The 14,118-nt window shown below is 49.9% G+C and overlaps 1 protein-coding gene across 6 annotated transcripts in view; it reads left to right on the top strand.

Annotated features, from left to right (window-relative positions):
- The window catches only part of FAT3 (FAT atypical cadherin 3), a 1,069,235-nt gene that overhangs the window by 797,421 nt on the left and 257,696 nt on the right, over positions 1 to 14,118 (top strand). The window lies entirely within an intron of this gene.

Below are 14,118 nucleotides of genomic sequence, written 5' to 3'. Positions count from 1 at the left end.
CAAACATAGTAAAAAAAATATATGAGTGTTAGTGGGAACTGGAACTCCCTCAAAGCACCTTGTGCCGTTCCTATTGCTTTAATCACAATAGCCGTTTTGGACCGGCAACCAGTGTAGAGAGTTCCAGGATTTAGTAATTAGCCATCTATGACTAGAGTATACGTGCCTCTATTCTGTCACATTCTGTACCCTCAGCAGACAACAAATGACTTTTTCTTGGAGGCCAAAATAAACACTTTTTGTTTGTCAACCCGGGAGATCCCCAGTACCAGTTGTGCTTGAGCGCAGTGTCTGAATGATGAGAACGGGAATATTTGGCAGAGAAGCCAGAGAAAGGAGAAACCAAGGCTCAGCAGGGCAAACAGCTAGGGTTCCCGGTAAGTAGCAAATGAGCAGGACACCCATGGTGCATACCTTTTGACAGAACTGGGGTAAGGGACTAGGGAATATTTCAAGTGGGCAAGGTAAGGATGGGAGGCCCAGTACGACGAATTCCATTTTGCTGCATTTAGCTGTAGTTTAGTGGCAATGTGGCAGCCATTTTAGAGTTTTCTCCCAAAACACAGTTATTCAATTTCTCTTGTCATCCCATAATTGAGAACTTGCAATACATGTGAATTGAAGAGTTTCAATTGGGTAGTGTGTACATATATGTATATATTAAATAATAGCGGTGACTTTGCTGACCTCCTGTTGGACAACACATGTAACATTTTTAAATTCCAACCAATTGGGTTGAAGTGAACAATCAGTTTCCTGCTCTCTGGTAATTCTTCTGTGTTAGCTTGAGGGTTTTTATTAGTGGTGTTACAATTGTTTGTTTACTGACTTGTGGTAATGCACTAGTTGCAGGGGAGGTGTTTACAATCTCCAGAAGTAAGTTGGAGATTGAAGGTAGAGCATGTCACATAGGCGGGGGTACTACTTACACCAGCATAAGCTTGAGTTTTAGTAAATGCAAGTAGAACTTCGATTATTAGACTATTGCATGGAAATTGGCTTAGGATGGCTTTAACATGAATGTTCTTGGGAAATATAGTTTGAACACAGGATTATAAACGACGAGCATACAAAAGGGAATTCAGAAATTCCACACAGTAAGCTCTTCTGTTAAGGTCACACCAGTCTTTATCACTTCTTCTGGGGACAACACGTCCTCTCCATCTCTCCTGTGGTCCTCACCCCTTCGCAAAGTGTCCCAAAAACCCCTGTCAACCTGCACTGGGACTCTCCATCTCTCTGTTACTTATTCCCGTATTCTATGACCAAGGGGCTTTCTCCCTCTGTCTTTTACTCAGGGATGTGATGCCCTGTTCACCCTTCCACATCCAAGCATGTAGCGCCCTACTCACTAGTCTGCGCCCAGGGTTATAGTGTCTTGCTCACTATCCCAAGCAGATAGTGCCCTGCTCACTGATCCACACCTAGGGATATAGTGCCTTGCTCACTCTCCCAGGGGTATAATGTCCTGTTCTCTCTCTTTCTCTACACTGTTCCACACCCCTCTTCTGTGTTAATTGGACTCTCCTCTTCCGCTATACATCGACTGAAATTCACACTCTCTCTTCTTCTCACCCCTCTCTTCTCTTTTGTCTAGGGTCTCTTGCATTTGGTAACAAGGGATCTCCTCTTTTCACTGGATCCCACCCTTCATATTCTGGGATCCCAGGGGCTCACCTCTTCCTCAAAGGCGCATACCACTCTTTTTGGGATCCACAGAGTTTTTCGCCATCTCGTTTCTCTTCACAAAAGCAGACAGCTCTTCTATGCTCAAGAAGCTCCCCTGCTCTGGTTTCCTTCAGCCACTCCTCGCCTCAACTCCTAGCCTAAAAGACACTGGGTCTGATTTACAATTGAAAAACACATTATAAATCAGGCCCACTGTCTGTGCTTCTTAGCATCTTTCATACAGCCCTCACTGTTCTCCCACTGGCTGAGGCAATCCTTCACATTCATTAGTTAATTATTCTCTGTTCCAAGCCAGGGGAAGGAAGTCTTTAAAAGGCATTCTGCCAAGTTGGAACTCTTTCAGTTGGTGTCCATGTTCAGGAGTTGGTGTTTGCTGCTCTGCTCCTGCCTTTGTCTCCTGGCTGTCGCCCTGAACAGAAGTTAATTTGATACATTCCTGATGTTGAAAAGGCTATCACAAGGGACATGAAATCCCTGGTAAGTTCCCAACTGTGCAACATCGTTATTCCTCTGGGAAAGGTAAATGAAGTATTTCTCTTAAATACTGCAGCTGCAGAGGTGAGGAGGGCTGTTTTCCTTCACAAGTGCTGCTACTGGGGGAGGAGGTTGGCATAACGTATTTATAAGTTACGGCTTTCCCTTCGAAGAACTGCACCTGTCACCTAAGGGGTCTCTCTGGATGTGCTAGTAATTCTCCATTGTGTATATTCCCCATAATTCCTGAAAGGCACTTTAGAATCCGCTCCCGAGTTTTGGATCTCTAAACCTAATGCATATTGGGAAATGTAGGCCTGAATCGCTGCTTTCTTTGCCACCTGCGAGTTTCATATTAGCTGCTGTCTTAGGGGGTATAGCAATTGTTGAGGGCTGGTCATGTCACTCATAGTCTCAAGCAGATTGTGAAAAGGATGTGATGTTTTTATTGTGGCTTTGTCACAGCGACTACGTTTTGAAAATTGAAGCCAGGAACAGATCCAATGGAGAGCCTGAGCCTTTACTCTTGTAAATCAAAGAGCAATGCTCAGTTGAGGATTGGGCTTTAAAACAGATCCATCTGAATTCTCATTGCCTGTTTTTGCGTGGCTCGGTGGTGTCAATAATGGACTGTGTTTTAGTGTTTATTCTTGTATAAATCTATAAAGTTTTTTATACAAATGCTAGAAAAGCACTACAGAGATAACATGAAGGGTTAATGACTTGTCTCGGGAGGCTAGCTCAGGGGAACATGCTCGCCTTGGAAGCAAGATGGCACGCAGCACCACAGGTTCTATCCCAGAGTCTGTGCTTAGAAACCTCTGCGTATTAAGTGCGTTATAAGTAACCTATCATATCAAATGTGAGTTGCTGTGAGTTTCCTATTTCACTTTGTATCATACAGGAGGAAAGTAAAAAAAAAGTATGTTTATTGAAATTGAATGAAGGAAATATATACAAGTTATTAAAGAAGCCATTTCTTAAAAAGACACTGACAAGTTATGACTGCTAATTATTCAATGAAGAAATAAATTGCACATATGTGCTGTTTAAATCTAAAGTAAGGACTGAACACACATATGGCTAAAATCATGGAACCAGAAAACATATTAGAAGAAGAGGGAAGGAATTCATATCATGTTCAACGGCAAAACTTCAAAACCTCTTTTTAAACAGTCCAGAATGTAATATAGTTATCTTCATTATGGTTCAAATTGCCTATTAGTCCTGCCACTGTGGGTCTTTTCATTTAGGCTTTAAGAGCAATAGATCTTGTGTTTTGGGTATTCAGAGGCAGCTGCCTAAAGGAGCGTGCCATACCTTTCACTGCGTGTCCTCCCTGAACCTTTTCACCATGTCCTACAGGACACTTTCTTTGTCCTATATGGATGTTTTCTATTCCTTCGGTGCAGATAGTGGTCCAAAGCTGACTAACATTTGACAGAGAGCTAATTTTCTTTTTGTATCCCGGGCATCACATAGAATTCCCTTTGAAGATATGATGGACTCTTCATGCAGTTAATAAATAATATTTTTTTGTCCATGATGTGGGGTATGAGGTAGACAAATTGACATTCACCTAGTTTAATGCAAACCATGTTGCCACCCCTATGCATACTTATTCCTACTTGTAATTGTGTTAATATGTCATTTTACCCTGACCACTCAACTAAACACCCATAACATTCTCAAACGTGAACATTTGCCTTTTTTTCATTTTTTTTTTATTTTTTATTTACTTGATTCAATTTACAATAGAAATGTTTACCCTTTAAATATGATGGGTTTGGGCCCTTTAGTCCCTTTAGTCCTGGAATTAAAAGTGTGCGCTAAAAAGCCATAATGTAAACAAGATTACTCCAATGAAGACATTTTTAAGCAAGAGGATTACCCCTAGTATTTACTTGGGATCAAACATGATTGACCTTTGCTATGTCATTCAAAAACAAGTGTTGGAGTTGATAGGCTCAACATAACATCTCGCACAACAACCGTGATGAATGTTCATCATAGAAATATCGTTTACCCCATCCCCCCTACAGGCGATGCATCCAATATGCTGACCAGCCAAGAACTGCTGGAGTCATCAGTGTAATCATCCAAAGGAATGATTGGCCTTGCTCTATCATCCCCTCTCCCATAACACGTTTGTGCAAATCACTTGCCTGCCAGTTCCCTTTATCTCACAAGGAATCCATCACCTTCCATCTCATCTACAGACCACCTCACAGGAGTGACCCTTTCATTGCCAACATTCTCAACTTGCTCTCCTCTGTCAAATTAGCAGACACTAATAATGTCAATCGAGATTTGGACATCCCTGAATTTCAAGCCGAGAACCACACTAGAAGCACGCTTTTCTCACTGACCAATTCCATGGATCCTAAACAATTGTTCTCTCCCCACACAAAACAAAGGCAACACCCTAGATTTACAGGCTGATTCATGTAATTCCTCTCAAAAGTGTCGCACGCGGGTGGCGCACAGCGTGCCCGTGCCAATGTCTGCGCCAGCCGCGTGCGATAAAATCAATTTCCGCGCACAGCGTATTCATGGATTCCCACCTCCAAAAGCAGACGTGGTGCAGAGTGGCGCAGTGACCCTGCAGCAGCGCCAGTTACGCCCCCAAGAACGCCCTCGCGCAAGGAAAAGCCACCAAGATCGCAAAACCATCGCAAAGGGCTGCGCCAACCCTGTACCAGTTTACCGGACTGGCAAACAGCAAACGCAAAGCGGGGAACGCGTATTACGGGTGTCGGGAACACGCGTGCGCGTGAAGTTTCACACGCGACCTGGCCTGGGGGAGCGTGTGCGTGTATTTCAGGGGTGCATGAGAAGTATTACACGCGAATGGCCTGGGCGCGTTTATTTCAGGGGTGCACGGGAAGTTTCACACGCGATTGGGCTGCGTGCGTGTATTTCAGGGGTGCGCGGGAAGTTTCACACGTGATCGGGCCTGGGGGAGGGTGTGCGTGTAATTCAGGGGTGCGCGAGAAGTTCCACACGCGATTGACCTGGGCGCGTATATTTCAGGGGCTCGCAGGTGGTTTCACATGCGATCGGGCCTGGGGGAGCTTGTGCGTGTATTTCAGGGGTGCGCGAGAAGTATTACACGCGAATGGCCTGGGTGCGTGTATTTCAGGGGTGCGTGAGAAGTTCCACACGCGATTGGCCTGGGCGCGTGTATTTCAGGGGCTCGCGGGTGGTTTCACACGCGATCGGGCCTGGGGGAGCGTGTGCGTGTATTTCAGGGGTGCGCGAGAAGTTCCACATGCGATTGGCCTGGACGCGTGTATTTCAGGGGCTCGCGGGTGGTTGCACACGCGATCGGGCCTGGGGGAGCGTGTGCATGTATTTCAGGGGTGCGCGAGAAGTTCCACACATGATTGCCCTGGGCGCGTGTATTACAGGGGTGCGCGGGAAGTTTCACACGTGATTGGGCTGCAGGCGTATATTTCCGGGGTGCGTGGGAAGTTTCACACGCGATTGGGCTGCGTGCGTGTATTTCAGGGGTGCGCGGGAAGTTTCACACGCGAATGGGCTGGGTGCGTGTATTTCAGGGGTGCGCGAGAAGTTCCACACGCGATTGGCCTGGGCACGTGTATTTCAGCGGCTCGCGGGTGGTTTCACACGCGATCGGGCCTGGGGCAGCGTGTGCGTGTAATTCAGGGGTGCGCGAGAAGTTCCACACGTGATTGGCCTGGGCGCGTGTATTTCAGGGGCTCGCGGTGCGCGAGAAGTTCCACACGCGATTGGCCTGGGCGCGTGTATTTCAGGGGCTCGCGGGTGGTTGCACAAGTGATCGGGCCTGGGGGAGCGTGTGCGTGTATTTCAGAGGTGAGCGAGAAGTTCCACACACGATTGCCCTGGGCGCGTGTATTACAGGGGTGCGCGGGAAGTTTCACACGCGATTGGGCTGCGTGCGTGTATTTCAGGGGTGCGCGGGAAGTTTCATACGCGATTTCATCAGGGTACATGTACACCCTCCACGGCCCCTGCAGGTGGCTCACACCACAGGGGACTACCCTGCATCCCTGGTCATGTCCCGCATGCAGCCCACCCAACATGGGCATGCCCCCCAGCAAAGGCACATGTCTCCTTGCACTAATGATCACCAACTCATGTCCCCTTGCACCCCCACCCCCAGAATTGCGGGGCACCTGCCAGCAGGCCCCCACCCATGTCCAACTCATGTTCCCCACCACCCCCACCCCCCAGCACTGCAGGGCACCTGCCAACAGGCCCCCACACATGTCCCCCAGCCAACATGTCATCACAATCTAGATCCCTGGCCCTTATGGTCAGCCTCCAAATGCAAAACACCCACTCGAGTATTGCATCCACCCACTTAGAAATGGCAATGACATGAACCCCAATAGCAAGTCTGGAAATGAACACATGGCCCTCACATACACCCAATGGGTGTCAGTGAATCTAAAAAACCCATATCATGATATGCATGATACCAATGAGATGATACTACACATTGAAGTTTGATGAAAAAAATGTATTAAAAACAGCATAAATGGAATTAAAAATAAACAAATGACAATGGGAATCAAAAACCAAAAGCAGCATGTCCGTAAAATAATGAAAAACGACAAATCATAATCCAAAGGAAAGGTGTCCAAAGTCACAGTTCAAGAAAGTAAATCCAAGGTAAAAACAAAACCGAAAACCATTGCTCCATGGGTAAATCCAAAAAAAAATAAAAAAAATCCAACAGTCAACTATATACAGATAAACAAACCAGGGTCCATGATCCCAACTGAAGAAATGAAACCTACATAAAAATACTACCTAATAAAATAAAACTATATACATAATTGTGGTCCATTGTTCAAAAGGTCCAAAATAAATAAAAAAGCAAAGGAAACCTACACTAACTACATAACTATTTACAAGGGCAGCGGGCTAGTCCGACGGCTCACTGGTTGTTATCATGGGCCAGGGCATCATCGAACTCCTGTTCAATGGCTTGGAGGCGGGCATGTTCCCTGGCCCAGAGGTCCTGCAGGGATAATGCAGTGTCCAGCTCCAACTCCCTGCGAAGACCCTCGAGGCACTCAGCCCGCCTCAGCGCCCTCCGCATGGAGTTCTCCGCCCTGACCATTGTGAGCCGTTCCTCCTCCGCCCGCTGCCGCTCCGCACCTATCTGCTGGCCCAACCGCTCCCACATGGAAGCCACTCCCATTCCAGGGTTCTCCTGCCCTCCGGCCGATGCCTGCACCCCTGATGTTGATGGCCCCGAACCATGATGCCTCCCACGTCGAGCCTGCCGCTGCCTCCGACGCAACTGCCTGTGCCAGCACGACGGCATCCAGGCTGATGGAAACCACCGACGCCGTCATGCACGTGCCCTGCCCGATGATGCCGTCACATCCTTCATCTGCTGGGGTCCAGTTGCTTGTGTGTCCACCCCTGCTGGACCTCTGACTCCCGACTGTGGCAGGGATGGGATCCCCACCGAGGTGGCTGCATTGGTCGGGGCAGGTCCACAGGGGGCCCTGGTGGCATCTGGGCCGGAAGACGGCATGGAGTACGACTGGCGCATAGCCTCCACAGAGGAGGAGAGGGTCGCCAGAGTGCCCGACACATGTACGAGACCCCCGACCATGACCGCTCCCAACTAGGCCACGTTGGCACGGTGCTCTTCGTGATGACGTGCATGCTCCCCCCGGGAAGCACGCACCTCATCACGAATGACAGCCGTGCGCAACGCGACACCAATCAGGACCTTCTCCATACGGCCAGGGGTCCCCTCGTCCGCAGGTGGAGAGGAGTCAGATGACATGGACATCGCCCCTACCTGCGGACGGGCCTGGGACGGGGCATCCCTGCTGGTGCATGGTGGTGCAGTCACATTGTCAGGGACAGCGACATGCACAGGCACCTCCACGGCGACCTGTGCTGCCTCCTGCCCCTGCCCCTGGACTGCACCACTTGCACCAGCAGGGATGCCCCCACCAGGCCCCATGTGCGGCTCAGTAGCGGCCTCCTCCTCCTCTGTGGAAACCACTAACCTGGATGGCTCCACACCGTCTTCCACCGTTGCAAGCCCCTGTGGGGGCTCACCCACCCCTTCTGCTGCAGCCGTGGGGGCATCCACGCCGCTTAGCTCCACAGCGCCGTCTCCGCCCTCTTCTTCACTTTGCGCTCTGTAGAGGGAGACATAGAACACAAGCATGAGGGTACTGTACAATGGTCCCCTAGCCAGGAAGCAACAGCAGATGAGTGGCACTGTCAAAGATCTCTTCCATCATGTCCCTCCACAACACATGGGTCAGTGCAGGCAAAACACATGCAGTAACAGGCATGGCGCATGCTATGGACATAAGCAAACATGTCCAAGGGACTCTTGAAGCATACAATGTTGTTTTTGGACTCACATGCATCATGGGTCATGCCTATCACATGCACACACTTCACCTCAGTCACATCCATCTGGCCCCGTACACCCCAATCACAGTGGATACAAGGCTGACTAGCCTGCATCAGTGAATCTGTAAATTGTCACAGACATGTGTCATGCATCCATGGCATTCACAAGTCACAGACACGCAGGTCAGGCACACAGACATGGATACCATATATGTACCTGGCATCAGCACCCATCCCTCACCCCCACCCATGTCCAGAAACAGAGACTGCCATGCTCTCATGTGTGCAATCTGCATAGGGCTCCCCATGTCGCATTTAAACACATGCAACAACCGTGCGGTTCACACATTACTGGTCGCACATGCATTACCATGATGTCCCTGCACACATACATGCGTACATGGCCTATGTCACACATACAGGCAAGTATCAGACAACCAGCACACTGCAACATGCCCTGTCTCACACAGCAATGCTTGGCCACTTACCGCTCAACTCCAGACGGGTCTCCCTCTCAAGGACCTGGGCGTGGAGCGCTGGGTGTACGCGTTCCAGGACCCTCATCTGGATGGAACTCATGCGGCCCCGGGCCCCTTCCACGAGGCGCCGGGCCTTTATGAGGGTCCTGGACCTCAAGTCCTCCCAGCGCTTCTTGACCTTCTGGATGGTGCGGGTTGCCACCCCCTCCGCATTGATGGCAACCACACAGCCGGCCCAGATCCTCTCCCGCCCTTCCTTGTTGGCGCGGGACGATCCGAAGAGGGCATCATACTGCCCCAGGACTTGCTCCACCAGGACACCAACTTCGGTGGCAGTGAAGCTGGTGCCCCTCTGCCCCTCTGGCCGGGGGTTGCCACTGGTGCCAGATGTTGATGTGCCCGACATGGCAACCCCAGGGGCAGGAGTGGGTGGGCAACTGGGTCCTGGGGCTGGGCTGTGGAGCGATGTTATCCGAGTCGGGAGTCTTCTGTTCCAGCAGGGGTGGACACAGCAACTGGACCCCTGCAGATGGCTGATGTGCAGGCACCAAATGGCAGGGCACGGTGGCAGCAGGCAGGCAGCAGGCAGGCAGCAGCAGATGGCACGTGGGAGGCTGCTCGGGGCACTGGGGCGCAGTAATTCGGCCTTCTGGGCAGGAGCATGGTCTTCCGTATGTTTTCGCGTGGCCAGCTTGATACGGAGTGATTTTGCACGTGAAAATCCTGCACGTCAGTGTGAAATTCGAGGAAAGGGCCTTAGCGCGTAAGCACGTCAGCACACGTACGCGATTTCATTGGACCAAAGGCCCTTACAGCGTAAGCGCGTCGGTGGCGTTTCGTGCACGGGCGTTGCCCTGGCAGGGCTTGGAGATCCCGCGTGCCTTTACACTGCTCTGTACGTGCTTTTCGTGCGGTGCGTGTGTTTTCCATCCGTTGGGGTTCACACGCTATTACTTCACAGCGGGTGTTGGCTACGCGTTCTTCTACACGCAAGGCAGACGGTGAGTGGTACCCTGCTCCCCCCCAGGCCCGATTGCGTGAAAAACTTCACGCGAACCCCTGGAATACACGTAGCACGCTCCCCCAGGCCGGATCGCGTGTGAAAACACCCGCGAGCCCCTGGAATACACGCACACGCTCCCCCAGGCAAGATCGCGTGTAAAAGTTCTCGCGCACCTCTGAAATACCCGCACGCAGCCCAATCGCGTGCGAAACTTCACGCGCACCCCTGAAATGCCCGCAAGCAGCCCAATCGCGTGTGGAACTTCTCGCGCACCCCTGAAATGCCCGCACGCAGCCCGATCGCGTGTGGAACTTCTCACGCACCTCTGAAATACACGCACACGCTCCCCCAGGCCAGATCGCGTGTAAAACTTCGCGGGTACCCCTGAAATACACGCGCACAGGCCAATCGCGTGTGGAACTTCACGCGCACCCCTGAAATACAGGCACACGCTCCCCCAGGCCAGATCCCGTGTAAAACTTTGCGCGCACCCCTGAAATACACGCGCACAGGCCAATCGCGTGTGGAACTTCACGCGCACCCCTGAAATACACGCACACGCTCCCCCAGGCCAGATCGCGTGTAAAACTTCACGCGCACCCCGGAAATACACGCGCCCAGGCCAATCGCGTGTTTGAAACTTCTTGCGCACCCCTGAAATACACGCGCCCAGGCCAATCGCGTGTGGAACTTCACGCGTACCCCTGTAATACACGCACACGCTCCCCCAGGCCAGATCGCGTGTAAAACTTCACGCGCACCCCTGTAATACACGCGCCCAGGCCAATCGCGTGTGAGAAACTTCTCGCGCACCCCTGAAATACACGCACCCAGGCCAATCGCGTGTGGAACTTCACGCGCACCCCTGTAATACACGCACACGCTCCCCCAGGCCCTATCGCGTGTGGGCCTTCTCGCGCGTGTAGGGACGCTACCGCCTGCTTTCGTGTGGCAGACATGTATGGGCTTGTGCGCGTCTTTGGCCGTGCGCTGTTTTTCCCTATTCGATTCCATGAATACGTGTTGTAGGCGAGCGTGTGGGCGTTCTGCGCACTTGCCTCCTGTACTTCCCCCGTGACGCCCACATTTTCACGAGTTGTTCCCCATTCTGCGTGTGATGCCCCGTGTTACGCCTACTTTTGTTATGTGCGCCGCGCTATGTGCGAATTCGCTGTGGCCTTATCGCACGGCGTTCGATGACCTGTGTGCCAGCGTGTGCCGCGCACTTTCTCAGCGCACATCCCACATTTCGCGCGTGCACCGTCTTCCATGAATTGATGTGCGATGTTTTCTGTGCGATAATCGCACTTGCACTGCGATTTTCGCTGTTTCTCTGCGAATCGCACATTTTCGCACGCGTGCACCGTTTTTTCGGCGCACGTTGATTCCATGAATCGGCCTGCATGTCTTTACATCATCCCCCTTTAACACCCACACAAACCCTACCCCACTCGAATGGTCTGACCACACTGCCATCCCACTATCGATCACCCATTTGACCACGGCCCACAAAGGTAAGGCCAATGCACTCTCACTCAGCACCTCTCCTTCAAAACCTTTCCAGTCAGTGAGCCAGAAACAAACATTGCAGACCTAGCCATCAGAAGGAGTGTCTCAGTCCTCCTACAATTCTTCAACAATACTGCTATGAAATGGGTGGACACACATGCCCCCTTAGAAACCAGCCACACTAAGACCAAACCATCTACCCCTTGGTTCACCCCTGAGCTTGCCTCCAACAAATGGTAAATGCGAGCCCTAGAGAAACAAGGGCAGAAAAACAACCCTGGCGATCTTACAAACCTCAAATCTCTCTGCTCCAACTGTATGATTCTGATTACCGAGGCCAAAGCTGCTTGCTACTTCACAACCATCACGGCAGACTTTAACAGGAGCAACGCCCTCTTTCAAATAATAAAGCATTGTACCAAACCCATGACCGACTCCAAGGTTCTAGTAATTTAAAAAACTATGACATAATCAATAACTTTTTAAATTAAAAAAATAGACAAAATCCAACAAATCATTGAATCAACCTCCCATTGCATAACCCCCCCCTGCACAAAACCTGCACACTGCCCCTCTGCCCCGAATTCTCATTTCTTTCTCCATCAGACTTCCTAAAAATGATGGCCTCCCTCAAACCTACTTCCTACTCTGATGATATAATCCTGACCGCAATCATTAAACAACTGATGGGCTCAGTGTTCAACCTACTCCTTAGCATCATTAATGTCTACCTCACAGAAGGCTCATTCCTGCACTGGACTGGTCTCATATGTCTTCTTTTGAAAAAAACGACTCCAGACCCAGACAACCTGGCCAACTACCAGCCCATTATGAACCTTCTGTTTCTTGGAAAAATCTTAAGGAAAATACTTGATACACAACTACTGGCTTAAATCAAACAACTATACCTCCTAAATGACTATGAGTTGTGTATCTACCCCAAGTGCATCATCAAGACAGCAACCATGCAGATGGCGGATGATGCCCTCCAAACCATGGCTAAGGGCAACTCATGCCTCCTCATCTTCCTTTACCTCGGCCACATTTGACAATGTCTACCACTGCATCCTCCTTTCCCTCCTCGCCGACAGGATGGAATTCTCTGGTACTGTTCTGAATTGATTTACTTCCTACCTCTTGGGCAGCCACCAGGCCACCCAGAAGAACATGTTGTGTTCTAACCCACTCCCGGTCTCCTCCAGAGTCCTCCAAGGCCCCATCTTATCACCAATACTTTTTAACCTTTACATGGAGTCTCTGGGCACATTTCTCAAAGATCCTGACATAGTCACCTTCCAATACGCAAATGATACTCAGTTGTACTGGAGAGCAAAAAGCCCACAGGCCATCAGTCGTCTCTGCGAATACCTAGCCATCATCCAGTCCTGGATGTTGACTGCCTCCCTTAAACTTAACCCATCCAAAACCGAATTTGTCTGCATCGGTCACCCCGTTAAACAACAACTTGTTCAACAATAGCTCAGTGATAGGTGCCTAGAAAGATTTGATCATCAGCTACTGGATTCTGCAAAATCATTAGGATTCACCAGTCACAACAGCCTATCCTTCCAGAAATACATAGCAAAGACGGCTCAAATGTCCAGGATCCAAATCTCCACCCTTCACAAAATCAAACCGTTAATCCCTCCGCTGGACGTCCAGACTGTAGTGCTGGCGCTTGTGGTCTCGCACATCAATGGGGGAAGTGTGCTCCTGTTAGAGCGTCCAGCCATTCAATTGGCTCCCCCCACAGCAGTCCACCATGCTGCAGCATGTTTTATTACGGTTGTGCAGATATTTGACTGAATCTCCCACATCCTACCTGAACTACATTGTCTTCCTCTCCAAGCCAGGATACGGTTCAAGACTGTATGTATAATCTACAAAGCTGTCACGAGTAGCACACCAGCGCAGCAAAGCTGCACATATCTGGAGGCACACACTTCTCCTATAATGAATGGATCAACCAGCTAGAATCGCAACTCGTCTGCAAAAAGAGGACCTGCAAAAATCCTTCTTTGTCAAGCGCACCCACTTTCTGGAACAGAATTGGCTCAGAATGCCCCCACCAATCAATATTTTTGCAAATGTCTCAAAAAGTGACTTTTTCAACAACACATGAACATGTGCTAATATTAATGAATGCACAGACAGCAACTCACAGTACGGCACTACTGTTAAAGGATGCCAGCCCAAATGTTGACTACCCACACCCTGTGCAGCCCACCGCTGCTCTTAAGCTAAGGCTGGACTTTAAAAAATAAACGAAATAACACAAATAACAATAATGGATGGATAAGAATGACACTGGGAAAGAAACAGGCACAGGAATTGAGAAAGGGCACCAGCATACTGATTCTCCCCAATGCAACCACAGGTTTGTTGCCATGCAAAGATATGCACAAAAAAAGGAAGACCAATGTCATCAGCTGCCCAGAATGGATTAATAGTTCTAAATTGACACATTTTGATCAGGGTTGCTTGATGGATTTCTTGAATTCAAACATATGTTGAGTAGAAGTTGATATGATGTTTGGAAATAAAGTGAAAAATATGTATATTTAAAAAGAATATTGTGCAGAT

This window comes from Ambystoma mexicanum, chromosome 7q, assembly GCF_040938575.1.
Source record: "Ambystoma mexicanum isolate Mex_15411 chromosome 7q, UKY_AmexF1_1, whole genome shotgun sequence".
Taxonomy (NCBI): Eukaryota; Metazoa; Chordata; class Amphibia; order Caudata; family Ambystomatidae; genus Ambystoma; species Ambystoma mexicanum.
This window is presented reverse-complemented; position numbering and strand designations above follow the sequence as displayed.